The sequence below is a fragment of the Mastomys coucha genome, unplaced genomic scaffold (assembly GCF_008632895.1).
Source record: "Mastomys coucha isolate ucsf_1 unplaced genomic scaffold, UCSF_Mcou_1 pScaffold11, whole genome shotgun sequence".
Classification (NCBI taxonomy): Eukaryota; Metazoa; Chordata; class Mammalia; order Rodentia; family Muridae; genus Mastomys; species Mastomys coucha.
Window position 1 is genome coordinate 9,502,698 of NW_022196893.1, and position 12,955 is coordinate 9,515,652.

Below are 12,955 nucleotides of genomic sequence, written 5' to 3' on the forward strand. Positions count from 1 at the left end.
GTGGGGGTGGGGGTGAGGAAGGGCTGGGGGAGGGGGGCGCTCTGGAGATTCCTTGGCTCAGCAAGCCTGGGAACCCTCTGTTTCTCCTGGTTAATCACCTCCCACCCACCTGTTAGCATGTCTCTGGACCAGAACCAACTTTTCCTTCCTTATAAACCAGAACAAAATACACTGCGGTGTAAGCTCCAGGCAAGCCACGCTCAACGGTGGCTTAATTGGCCTTGGAGGTAATTGCTTTCAGCTCCATCTTACTGGGGGAAAGATGAGAGCCAGAAAGGCTAATGACTTGGCCAGAGTCACACAGCTGGATAGCATGTGGGCAGAGCCAGAAAGTTCTTTAGCCACAGCACAGCCTTTACAAACAGGCCCAGTGTGTGGACCAAGCTCTTGGCCAGAGCTGGCCTAGGGAGGCTGCAGCTCCTTGCAGTGCGAGCCCCAGGTTAAAGGCCCCTGCACTGCCACAGAACAAGCGCCACCAGCGCTAGCATCACCACCACATCCCCGACCTTTCCCTTTTATCAGTTCTCCACACTGCATTCCTGAAGGGCCAAAGAGGGCATTCTACAGCACAGGAAGCCCCAGCGCAGAGGACTTCAACCCCCGCCCCATCCCCCACTCCCCTTTTCCTGCTGCACCGGTGCAATCCCATCACACTGCTAAATTTCTCTAGAAAACGTCATTCCCTTTGGCCAGGCTGTAGCTCCCTCTCAGGAATGCGTGGTGGGAAGCTGCTGCCTCTTGTGAGCAGCCCTCTGTGATTGCCTCCTACTGCTGTACCAGTTCCTTCCAACATGGCTGCCTCAAAGGCCTGCAAAGGTGCGCCCTAAAGGCTGGTCTCTGGGTACTCTGAGCTAGAGGACTGTGGAAAGGAATTGAAATAAATGGGGGGGAAGGGGGAAGGCACTGACTTTGTTCCAGTTAGGTGAGGGGCAGTGACAGCTGCTCTTTTCTCACCAGGTCATGACCCCTCAGGTCCTGGGTCAATACCTGTTGGGTAACCACAGGGAGAACTGGCTGGGACAACCTAGGCGAGGTGGACGGCTTGTTCTCTTCTGTACCCTGCTATCTGTTGCCCCTTGGGTCCCGGGGCTTCGCTATGAAATGTATCTAGCTGCTGTCTCCCAGCAGGTCCTGGGCCATCGACAGCCCATCCTCCAATGAGGATGAGTATGGAAGTTTTTAAGACCACATGGAAGTCTCAAAGAAGGTGAGGCAGTCTGAGCTAGACAGGAACTGGCCTTCAGCCACCCTGGGAATAGGGGTCCTTAGTCTCCAATTCCTGGGGACATATAGCTGGCCTGGTCTCAGCTGAGTCTGTGGCCTCTGAAGGCAGAAAGTATCTATCGGTCCTTCTCCCTGGTTCCCTCCGCTCTCCTATAAAGAACTGCGAGGGAGAACACTTGGGAGAGCCCTACCTACCAGCCTGGGGCCCCAGATGTTGCCTCAGATGCTTTCCCACTCAACCCCTCCAGCCGGCCACCATTCCAAAGGCTCCTCACTTCCAGTACTGTAACAGGGTTATGGGGTACTGTCTGAGCCCAGCTGGCTGATGTGCTGGAGGCCCCTCCCTGGCAGCCAGAGCAGAGGGGCTGCCCCTGGGCCTGTCTTAAGCACCACCCCTTGAAGGTCCTTGGGATTCTTGTAAACAGGAAGCCTCCACACACCCCGCCCCCTTCACAGACAGCTCCATGTTGTATGGACACTAGACTCAGAAGGCCCAGGGACTCTTGACCTCTCTGGCTATGTTTCCTGTTAGCTGGGCTGGAGGGGAGAGGGAGAGTGAAATGGTCTGGGGAGATGGGGGAGGGGGGAGCATGACAGCTGAGCAGAGCCAGAGCCTGAAAGATCCAAAGCAGCCCAGCACATAGTAGGTATTCAGTAAAGCTTGGTAAGGAGCCCAAAGCCTGCCCCCAAATCTCCCCAGAGAAGAGCAGTACTACTGAAGAGGTGGACTCTGGGCCACCCTGACCTGGCTGCCCTGGTGGCCAGCCCCAAGACTCAGCATCCCCCCATTGTCCCTGTCTGGCCCCGCCCCAGCTCTGCCTGCCTGAGCCAGGCCACTGTCTCAAGGCCCTTTATTTTTAAAATCCCTGTGGTGTTCGTGCCTGAGCCTAAGGAGAAATGCCAGCCACAGCGAGCCTGTGGCCTGGGCTTGGGCCCAGAGGCGTCGGGCGGGGCATCCGGCCACCCTGCAGCTGCTGGGCAATTCTGGGAGGGCTTCGCGGCCAGCTGGGCTGCTGAAGAAGCCCTGGAATGCCTAGACTTCAGGCCCGAGGCACTAGCCCTTGTCCTTAGTGGAGGAACTGGGGCCCACCAGGGTGGCAACTGGGCTGTGCATCGATCGAATCCAGTGGCATAGTCTGCTGCGAAATGAGACACTGTCTCCCCATATCCAACCCACCAAACTGGGACCCAGCATCTACTGAGAGAAGAAAGGGGGCATGTGTCAGTCCCATCGGGGAGACAGTAGTAACACAAAACCTCTTTTCCGGGGAGCCAAAGGGCCTACAGAGGAGACAGCTTGGTGGTGGTGGCGGTGGTACAGTTCTAGAAGGAAAGTCTGACTAGGATCCAAGATGTCCAGCCCAGCCCCAGCTCCATCTTTTCCCAGCTGTTTGGCGTTGGGGAGTCACCGAATCTCTGTAAGACTTCTTTGGTTGCTCCCTTGTAAGAGGAGATGATAAAAGGCATCGTGGAAGACACTGCAGGACCAGGATATTCACAGGCCCTTCCCTCATAGGGCTGGAGGGACATTGTGTAGTCACTAAGGACAGAGCAAGGCATAAGTGAGAGGTGGCTGGTGGACCATGGTACGAGGTCATTGAGCTCCAGTGTCTCACAGGGTTCTGAGTGAGCTGACGGCCTTTCTGGTGTTGGCAAGGAGCACTGTAAGCAGGAGGAATGGATGGCAGTGCAAAGGCCCTGAGACAGAAGGAGGTGGGCGTGGCCTAAGCTGAGGAGATCCTGAGACAGAGGGATGTGGGTGTGGCCTAAAATGGGGAGGCGGAGCAAAGGCCCTGAGACAGAAGGGTGTGGGCGTGGCCTAAGGTGAGGAGGCGGAGCAAAGGCCCTGAGACAGAAGGGTGTGGGCGTGGCCTAAGGTGAGGAGGTAGTAGGCGCTCTAGTTGTCTTAAGAAGAAGCCTGAGCAGGCTGAGTCAGACAGACCCATGTACACACTCTGGACTACCCCTGTACCCCTTCTTTTGCTGGCTAGATGGCCAGTGTGTGGTATTCCCATGATCTGCACAGGGGCCTCACTGTGACTCAACTTGTTCATGCCTTTGATCCTCTCAGAGGTAGGGAGCTTATAACCCTATGCTCATTTGATTTGATAAGTAAGGAAACTGAGGCAGGAGGGGCAGAACTGTGATGGTGGCCTACCCAGATCTACTCTCATCTGGCCAAGCTCAGCCACGTGAGCAAGCAGCCTAACCCCTGACTAATCCACCCAGCCTAGGCCAACCCACTTATCCTGTGATAGCCCCTTGTGTACCCACTCTTGGCTTGCTGAAAAGCATTTCCCGCCTCATCCCACCCTTCACCGCAGCATCTCCTCTCCAGCACACAGGCTCCACCAGGATGTACCAGCCACTTCCCCCACCCCAGACTCCAGCAGGCAAAGAATGTGGCCTGAGCCTCCCCCGGGGGCTCCCTGGCTCTGACCAGCAAGCCTTGGCAGGAGAGCTCGCTGAGTCAACACAAGGCCGACTGCAGCTCACACTGCCCACCAGGGCTGCATTAGAGACCCAGAAGGAAGAACTGCCTGCCCCCACCCTCCCTCCCTCCCCACAAGACTCTCCCTCCTGCCCTGAGCTCAAGTAGACCGGTTAACCCTCGAGGGCCTGCTGCTAACTAACTCCATTCCCAGCAGAGCCGGTGCTGTGGGACCTCAGGCAAGTTGCAGCAGTACTTCTGGGCCCATTTTCCTCACCTGTGAGAGACTCATCCGCCTCAGAGTCTTTCTGACTTTACAAAGGGTTCTCTACATATAAAAGGATAGAAGCTGTGCTGTGCGTCAAAGTTCAAAGGCAATGGCTTGGCTCCCCTGTCTTCTCCTGACCTGGTGCTTAATGAGTCTGTTGTGATGTGACATGAAGTCCATGACAGAACTGTAAGCCGGGGCAGCTGTGAGTCCTATGATGCACAACCACAGCCGGTGTTTGTAAAACAGCTTTCCCAGGTTGCCGCTTTGATTCTTCCCATTTTACAGACAGATAAACTGAGGCAAGGGAGGGTTAAGAAGCTTGCCCAAGAGTCCCAGCTGGGACTAGCTGGAGCCAGGCCTTTTAACACTTGAAAGGGGGAACTTCAGGGCCACCTCTCTGTGTGTGGCAGTTGAGGTGGGAGGGAGGGACAATGAGCAGAAGACAGAGGGGTGGGGCTGAATTCTGCTGTTTCAGGGAGACACCTTGCCTGGTGGAGTTGCCCTCTCAGGTAAGTGTTGAGTTCCCTGCCATCCAAAGGATGTATGTGACAGGGACCGGACTGTCAGACGCACTCAGTGACCCCTGTTGCAGGAGGATGTGGTTACCACATGTGGGAGTCTGACATGTGAAGATTAGAGAGAGCAATGAGCTTGGAGCTTTTCATGGGCTCTGAGAGGCCACAAACCCATTTCCCAGGGTGATGTTCACATTGCCCAGTTATGTGAAGCTGCAGAGGAAGTGGCTCCGTCCCCTTGGCCCCCGTATCCTTGCTGGACAATGGGCTGTGAAGATGAGAAAGAAAGTATTCAGCCAGCCCGCCAGGCAGCTCCATGCAGCAGGGTCCAGCCTCTGACCATCTTCCTCCCATCACCAGCCTGGCCAGCCGAGCAGGAAGCCAGGAGCCAGCAAGCCTGGTGGGGGTGGGGGACAGGGACAGGGGTGTCATTGGCTGAACCAGGGGCTGTGCCAGGAGTGCCGCTGAGTTCTGTCCCTGACCCTGTCAATCCCCTGGGCCACAGCCCACAGGGAGGGTGAGGAAGAAGATGCCTTCTGACACTTGCTCATCTTGGGGCCAGGTGGGGGCAAGGGTGGGGGGTGATGGTGATGGGCCCAAGCCTGGCCACAGCCCAAGAGCCTATCTCTCCAGCCAGGCTGGACCATGGAGAATAGGCTATTGTTTGTTCTACGCTTAACGTGTTTCCTGTCCTCCAGCCCCTCCCCTCTCACCCACCCTCTCAAGTAAAGAACAAAGGTCTCCTGGATGTGGACCCCTCCCCACCCTTCCATCCTGGGCCTGGCCAGCTTGGAAGAATTCAGTCCCATCACCCAGGGGACAATGGGTCACCTGGGCCTGACCCCTTCTGATGTCCTCGCCACCATCTGCAACTGCAGGCGCCTCAGAAACATCCCCCCACACACACGTTCCCCCGTGTCCATCCATCTATCTGTCCTCCTCAGGGTGGGGCCGAGGAACCAGCCCCACATCCTTCCTCAGCTTCCCCACCCCCACACACCGCCCGATGTCTTGTTCTCCTGGAGACAGAGTGGCAGTGAGGAGGGGGGAGTCTTTCCCCACCCCCCATTTCCCTGTGGACCAAGGGAGTTAGGAACCAGAGCTGAGCAGCCCAGAGGGATCCTCCGGAGAAAACTCACCAAGCTCTCGCCCTTTTCCCAGAGCCTGGAATTCCAGAGGCGTTTCCGGCTGGCCAGCTGTCTCTGAGCTATGCTCTGTGGGCCTCCAGCCCATGCCATGAAACCCTTGAGATTAGCTCCTGTCTTCAGTCGGTGGCTCTCAAGAACTTCATACCCAGGCATGAGAGGTAGCAGGGACAGACAGACTGGCACTCATCTGTGGTCACCAGGCCCTGAGGCCAGGCCCAACTCTGAGGTTTCAGTCCTCTTCATGGCTACAGCCTCATGCACACATGCCACACATATGTGCACGCATGCCACACGTGTGCACGGTGTCCTCAGCCTTGCTTTCAAACCTTCCAGTTTGCACAGCCTCCAGGAACTGTATCCTAAAGTCTCTTCCTCCTCCAGGAAGCATTCCTGGAGTTAAAACAGCTCCCTGTGACCTAACAGTTAGACTGTTTCTATTGTCCCCTTGGGGCAAGAAGGCACAGCTCAAGTTAAAAGCCACCCTGGAAATGAGGTAGTGGTGGCTTACACCTTTAATCCCAAGTCTGTTACACAGAGAAACCCTGTCTTGAAACTCCAACAAAACAGACCCCTGTGTGTGGTAAGGGAGTCCAGGGTTCCTTGCTGTTCCCTGATAAATCTCATTCTCTGATCTCAGTATCCCCAGTAGTTTACTGTCGACCTTAAGACTCCCCATCAGGCTGACCCTTGGGGCTCTTAGGTAGAAGAGAGTAAGAAGAGAGCCGAAGATTCCTTCCAGAAAGTTTTAGAAGGTCTCCTAGCTCCCAGAACAGTTCCAGCCTTCAAGGTCAGCAAAGGAAGGAAAAAACACCAGCAGCCCATGAAGGGACCTGAGTGACCCTGAGGCCAGGTGTCACACATGCTCAGTGTGGCCTGGCCGGTGTTACACAGGGTCCCCACATTCCTTTCTCAATATGCCTCAGTACTACCTCTCTCCACGGCCAGGCAGGTAGGTGGCTTACCCTCTCTCTACGTGACCAGGTCATAAAGCACCTGTAGGTGTGCCCAAGCTCCCCTCTGAAATGGAAGTTTCTGGTTGTGTCACATGATACAGACTCAAGTCTAGGCACCACCTGTTTGCTTTCTCCTCAGCTTCCTCTCCCCAAGCCCAAATGCCACCACCTTCTCCAAGAAGCCTGCCTGGCAGTGCCGCACCTCCTGGTCCCTTGACCTTTAACCTCTTGTCTTCCCTACCCCTAGGGAAAGTGGCCACTGCCCTCCTCTCCCCACGGCTTTGGCTCTCAGTGGCTCTTCCCCTGGCACATTTGAGGTGGATTCTAAAACTTGGAAAAAGTAAAAAGCCAACAGCAGCCACCCTTCCCCGAGTCACAACCACAGGACCAACTGTGGCATCCGCTATTTGCTGTAGACTGTCCAGCTGAGGCCCCGGGAAAGGGTCTGCGACCTGAGGGTGACACTGCCCGTGGCCGGCAATGCCAAGATTTGAACCACACTTTGCCTGATTTAGAAATGTGTTCCCGGGCCAGGGGCTGGAGAGATGACTCAGCAGCTAAGGGCACTGACTGCTCTTCCAGAAGACTCAGGTTTGATTCCCAGCACCACATGGTGGTTCACAACCATCTGCAACTCCAGTTCCAAGGGATCAGACATCCCCATGGATCCGGCAGGTACCAGGCACACAAATGGTACACAGATGTTCATGGAGGCAAAACATATCTACACATAAAATAAAAAAGTGTTAAAAGTGTTAGCATTTTGTCTAAGCTCCTCCCCACAGTTACCTGGCAACAGACAGGTATGCCAACTCAGTATAAAAGCCCTTCTCTCTCTCTTGCTCTTGACTCCCTGCTCCTGCTCTGCCCACTTGTGTCTTCCTCCCTCTCTTTCCATGTGCTCATGGCTGGTCTCTACTATTCTGCTCGCGCTCTCTCTCTCTCTCTCTCTCTCTCCCTCTCTGCCTTTCTCTGCCTCTATTACCCTCTTGACTCCCCTTCCCATGCCCTAAATAAACTCTTCTATTCTATACTATCCTTCTTGTGCCTGGTCCCTCAGTGGGAAGGGATGCCTCAGCATGGGCCTGCCGAGGCACCTCCTTCCCCCATTTCCCCACACCTCACCACACACCCACCAAAATATATCCCCCCTCTTTTTATCTTTTTATAAACACATCATATGGTTCTGTAACTCAGATTCGAACGGAGGGCGCTGTGACCACAACACAGAGTACTGACCTCTGTAGGATCACAGAGAGCCACATGCCCAGCCCAGGTTTGATTCCCTGTCAGGGAACCAGCTACTAGATTAGTCTTTCACTCCTATACTCAGGTTGGACAACCAATTTACCCGTCAGGACCGCCATGGACCTCTACCAGAGTTTCCTCTGGCTTCGCTCTACCCAGACCAATAACCCTACATAAGAGTTGAAAAAATTAATAATAAATAAAACAGACAGGCGATGGTGATATGTGCCTTTAATCCCAGCACTTGGGAGGCAGAGGCAGGTGGATTTCTGAGTTCGAGGCCAGCCTGGTCTACAGAGTGAGTTCCAGGACAGCCAGGGCTACACAGAGAAACCCTGTCTCGAAAAACCAAAAAAAAAAAAAAAAAAAAAAAAAAAAAAAAAAAAAAAAAATGTGTCTAGGGCTGGTGAGATGGCTCAGTGGGTAAGAGCACCGACTGCTCTTCCGAAGGTCCTGAATTCAAATCCCAGCACCCACATGGTGGCTCACAACCATCCGTAATGAGATCTGATGCCCTCTTCTGGTGTGTCTGAAGACAGCTACAGTGTACTTAGATATAATAAATAAATCTTTTTTAAAATATGTGTCTAGAGAGAGCATGGGGTGCAGCCACCCCAGTGCCCACATGCCAATATTCCCCTATGTGTAAAGAGATCTCACAGCACAAAAGTCTTGGAGGGGGGCAAGGCTGTCCCCTCCCCTGGGGTGCCCATGAGCTCCTGTGGGAGTCTAGTTCCTGAGAAGATGCCTGCCTTCATGAGGTTGGCTCCAGGTGAAGGGATACAGACCATTTTCCAAACACACCAGGAGTGTAAAGTAAGCATCTCATTGAACTCTCCCTGGCAAATAGATGCCCCCAGCGGGGCAGTGGTAGCACACGCCTTTAATCCCAGCACTTGGGAGGCAAAGGCAGGTAGATTTCTGAATTTGAGGCCAGCCTGGTCTACAGAGTGAGTTCCAGGACACCCAGGGTTATACAGAGAAACCCTGTCTCAAAAAAGCAAAAAAAAAAAAAAAAAAAAAAAAAAAAAAAAAAAAAAAAAAAAAAAAAAAAAAAAAAAAAAAAAGCAAATAGATGCCCCCATGGAGGCCCACACCATAGCAGTCTAGCTTGAGAAATGGCTTCTGGAGGGCCTCAGAGTGGCCCATCAGTGGGCACAACACATGCGCATGTGCACGTGTGAGTGTGCAAGCATAAGCATGTGTGTGTGTACAGGCTCAGAGGTTTGGCCCCCTGCAGAAAGCCAAGAGTGAGTCTGTGTAAGGGGATCACAGGATGAAGTGTAAAATCAGTAACTGAACGAGATGATGATGCACAGCTGGGTGGCTCGGGGTGGTGGTGGTGGTCAAGGATGCTGGAGGAAAAAGAGAACGACGCCTGAGGAGCAGAAGCACCCATGGGTGGGTGGGTGGAGGGCGGAGTGGAGGAGTAGGTAAGCGGTTGGGTGAGTAGATGGGTTTATAGGTTGTGGATCAAGAGATGGGTGGGCGGAGGGTGAGGAGGTAGGTGGGTGGGAATCGGTAGCTAGTCAGCTGGATAAATCAGCCTTTGCAACTGTGGGTAGGTGCTCCCCCCGCCCGCCCCCGGGCACGGAAGACTCAGAGGACTGGAAACCCTGGGCCAGTGAGTAAAGAAATAAACTGGACTGCAATCCAGCCAGACTTTGGAGTTCAAGGAAGCATGCTGCCCAGGAAGGGCTGAGTAGCCAAGCCAACTCACTCAGCTCAAAGTTCTCTGCTCTCTACAAAAGGTTACCCCAAGTGGGAAGTAGCCCACTCAGCCCGGGTACCCCCCACCCCACCCTGCACCTTCCTAGAGAGCTCAACCTTCCTAGAGAGCTCCCTGCTCAGAAGTACTTTCTTCCCATAAATCCCCATCCCAGTCTGTAACGGTGAAGTCGGGGCAGCTGAGCCCTAAGAGTATACAGCCCTAGGGCTTGGTGCCTTTCTTCCGAGAGAATCCCAGGCAACTCTCGTCAGCAGCAGCTCCCCTTCCCTTTCCCCAGCTGGGAGCCATTTGTTCTGCATCCTGCATGGTAATTAGGGCTCTGGTAGAGTTAACCCCTGCACTCCTGGCACAGCCTTGGAGGCAGACAGGGGACTTCAGAAACTCAGAAGAGGAGAAAGAGGGGGGGGTGCTCACCCCAACTCCTGGATCCCAAGACTCTTTTTTTCCTTCCATTTTCCAGAGGAAACTGAGTCAGAGCCTTCAATCAGGAGTGGAACCAGGAGCAGGGAATGCAGCCTCCATGGAGATAGACTTACCTAGAGACAACCTACAAATGTGAGCAGGGGCCCCTCTCACCCTCAGTTCCCCCATCTGTACAATGGGAAAAGAATGCCAGTCCACAAGATTGCCACACCATCAGCTGGGAGAGAGGGAGTCGCTGGAATCTGGTCCAGAGGTTGGAAGGTTCTGAACCACTGAGCCAGGGTACAGAGGATGGCGCAAGAGTGGAGGAGAATAAACACTTGTATTCAGATAGCTTTCTCCCATCAGCTGCGGTGGTGCAAGCCTTTATTCCCAGCACCCCAGAGGCAGGGGCAGACAGATCTCTGTGAGTTCAAGGCCAGCCTGGTCTATAGAATGAGTTCCAGGCTGCTGGGATGCTGCATCCATAGTGAGATGTTGTCTCAACAAACAAAACAAAAGCAGCTTTCTGGGCCACCTCTCTGGGCTTGCAACACACCCTCAGGTATGGTTAAACACCTGCCCTGGAGCTAGACCCATTTTAAAGAGAAGTCTACCCTGTGCTCGCAGCTAACCTGGCACTCTGGGTCTTTGACGCTGAGCCAAATATTCTGAGCTGCCCCAGGAACCCTGACTGGAGGGATAAGTTGTTTTCCAGCTAACCAGAACACCTTTGAGAGCGAAAGCAAGGGGCATTGCTAATCTTAACACCAGGACACTGGTACTCCCAACAAACAGGAAATTCGGCCATCCTGCCAAAGGAGGAGGCCCTGGACAAGTCACTTCACTCTTTTTGCAAAATGGACATGATGACAGAATTATCCCCATGGGGCTGTCACGGAGATTAAATGTGATTATGCGTGGTATGCATTAGGTGCTCAATAAAAGCTGAGAGATTTTTAATTGCACCTATGCACGCACAAACACCTGGCCATGGTTAAATACCAGGCCCTGCCTGGCCCACTTCTCTCCACAGTGTTCCAGCCTCCTCCTCGTCCATGAGTTTCTGTGCCTCTGAGTCTTTGGGACACAGTTCCCGATTTCCCTGGGCTGCCCTGGAACCACCATATCTCAATCTTATCTGCACGCCACTGGTGTCCTTTGTACCTCAGTTTCTTTTTTATTTGTTTGTTTGTTTTTGTTTTTTGGGTTTTTTGTTTGTTTGTTTGTTTGTTTTTCAAGACAGGGTTTCTCTGTGTAGCCCTGGCTGTCCTGGAACTCACTCTGTAGACCAGCTGGCCTCGAACTCAGAAATCCGCCTGCCTCTGCCTCCCAAGTACTGGGATTAAAGGCGTGTGCCACCACCACCCGGCTGTGCCTCAGTTTCTATATCTTTCCAGCTGGAAAAAAATGACCCGTCCCCTGTTGGCTAGCATAAGGATTTAGAGTGCCAGCCCTCAAGTACAGCATTCTGTGAGTGAACAATAAGGATGGGAGAGCTTGTCTCCTCTCTCTCCTGTCCTTATGGCTCTTCACCCCTGCCCAGCTCCATCACTGCCTCACAGCTCATAGCCTCTGCCCACAGTCTCTCTGGTGTGAGCTTCCTAGGTCCTCTGCATCTGTTTAAGACTTAATCTGGCTTGTCTCCTTCAGGGAACCTTGCTCAATACCTCACTCCCAGACTACCTTAGGGACGTAAGTGTGCTGCCATACACAGCCCCAGGATTCCTGTCTGTCCTCACAGAAAAATCAGAGGGCACATGATGTTAGGGGGCCAGGATCTGTCTTCTTTTCTTGAGCACCACTGGCTTTGTGCCTTCTTTGAAGTAGGGGGGGCCTCACTAAAGGTGTGACCTCATTTACCTGTTCAGCAACTCTCCTAGTCGTTAGAACAGGGAACAGGAGATAATGTAATATCTGATGTCTGGTTTGATAACTCCACTTTAGTAGGGGTGTGTGTGTGTGTGTGTGTGTGTTTGTGTGTGTGCTGGGAACAGAATTTCCATCCTCTGGAAGAGCATGAAGCATTCTTAACTGCCATCTCTCTGGCCCCATGGGGAAACTGAGACACTTGAAAGACAAGGAGGAACAAGGGCCATCCCAGCTTTAGGGTCCATGAGATTATCACATGTTACCCTGCACCCCTCTACACGGTGGTCGGCAGTAATAGCCTTTTGCCCAGGGCAGCTATGTAAATGTTCTGCTGGCACCCCACGGGGCTTGTATTGGGTTGCCAGGAATGGGGGTTGGAGAAAATGGGTACAAGTGAATGCCCCACACTTTAAAAAAAAAAAAAAATCCAACGAGTCTTCTGGCTAGTTCCTCCCGCTCCAACAGAGAAAGGCTGGAGGCCCAGGACAGGGCTGTCAGTCCTTTACTCCCCGAGGTCATCTAAGGAGCAGTGGGCAGCAAAGAGTCCCAGTGGCCTCCTCTGGGCAGTCCGGGCTCAGGACAGAGCGAACATTCCCGAGGTCGCCCCGCCTAGGGGCGGTGGGCAGGGGCCTGGCCTGGCTTGGCATCCCTGCCGCGCCAGTGCAGCCCTCGCGGCGTGGCCAGCCCGGGAGGGGGCGCGGCCGCCGCGGGCGGAGCAGGGGCGGAGGGAGCCCGCAGCCCGCCCCCGCCCCGGGATCTGGCCGCGGAGCCCGCGGCCAGGGCGGCGCAGACCGGCCCAACGACTCTCGGGCAGCGCAGGGACGCGCCGCCGCCGCGCCCGCCCCTGGACCCCTCGGGCTCGACGACACGAGGTAATCGTGGGCGCGGGCCGGGGGAGTGCGCCTTGTGCTGGGCGCAGAGGGCGCACGGGGCTAACCCGTAGAAGGGCTGGGACCTTCAGACTTCTCGGGTGGTTTTTGTCACGTTGCGGGAGGGCTCAGGGCACCCAAACCGAAGGGTAGCGCAGTAAGTACACTAGACGCGAGCAGAGGAGCCAGGGCGGTCTGCGGCATTCCTGAGCGGGCAGCGGAAGGGAAGGGACCCCAGGGCCTCTCGGCGACGCCAGCGCAGGAGCGGGAAGCTGAGGGATGGGGGGGGGGGG

The 12,955-nt window shown here is 54.4% G+C and overlaps 1 protein-coding gene across 2 annotated transcripts in view; it reads left to right on the plus strand.

The window, feature by feature from the left end:
• Nucleotides 1-12,480: 12,480 nt before the first annotated feature.
• Cdc42ep1 (CDC42 effector protein 1) overlaps nt 12,481-12,955 on the plus strand; it is an 8,138-nt gene continuing 7,663 nt past the window's right edge. For both annotated transcript variants that reach the window (XM_031348858.1, XM_031348848.1), the window contains exon 1: nt 12,481-12,665. The gene's annotated coding sequence lies outside the window, so the exon portion shown is untranslated. The remainder of the gene's footprint in view (nt 12,666-12,955) is intronic.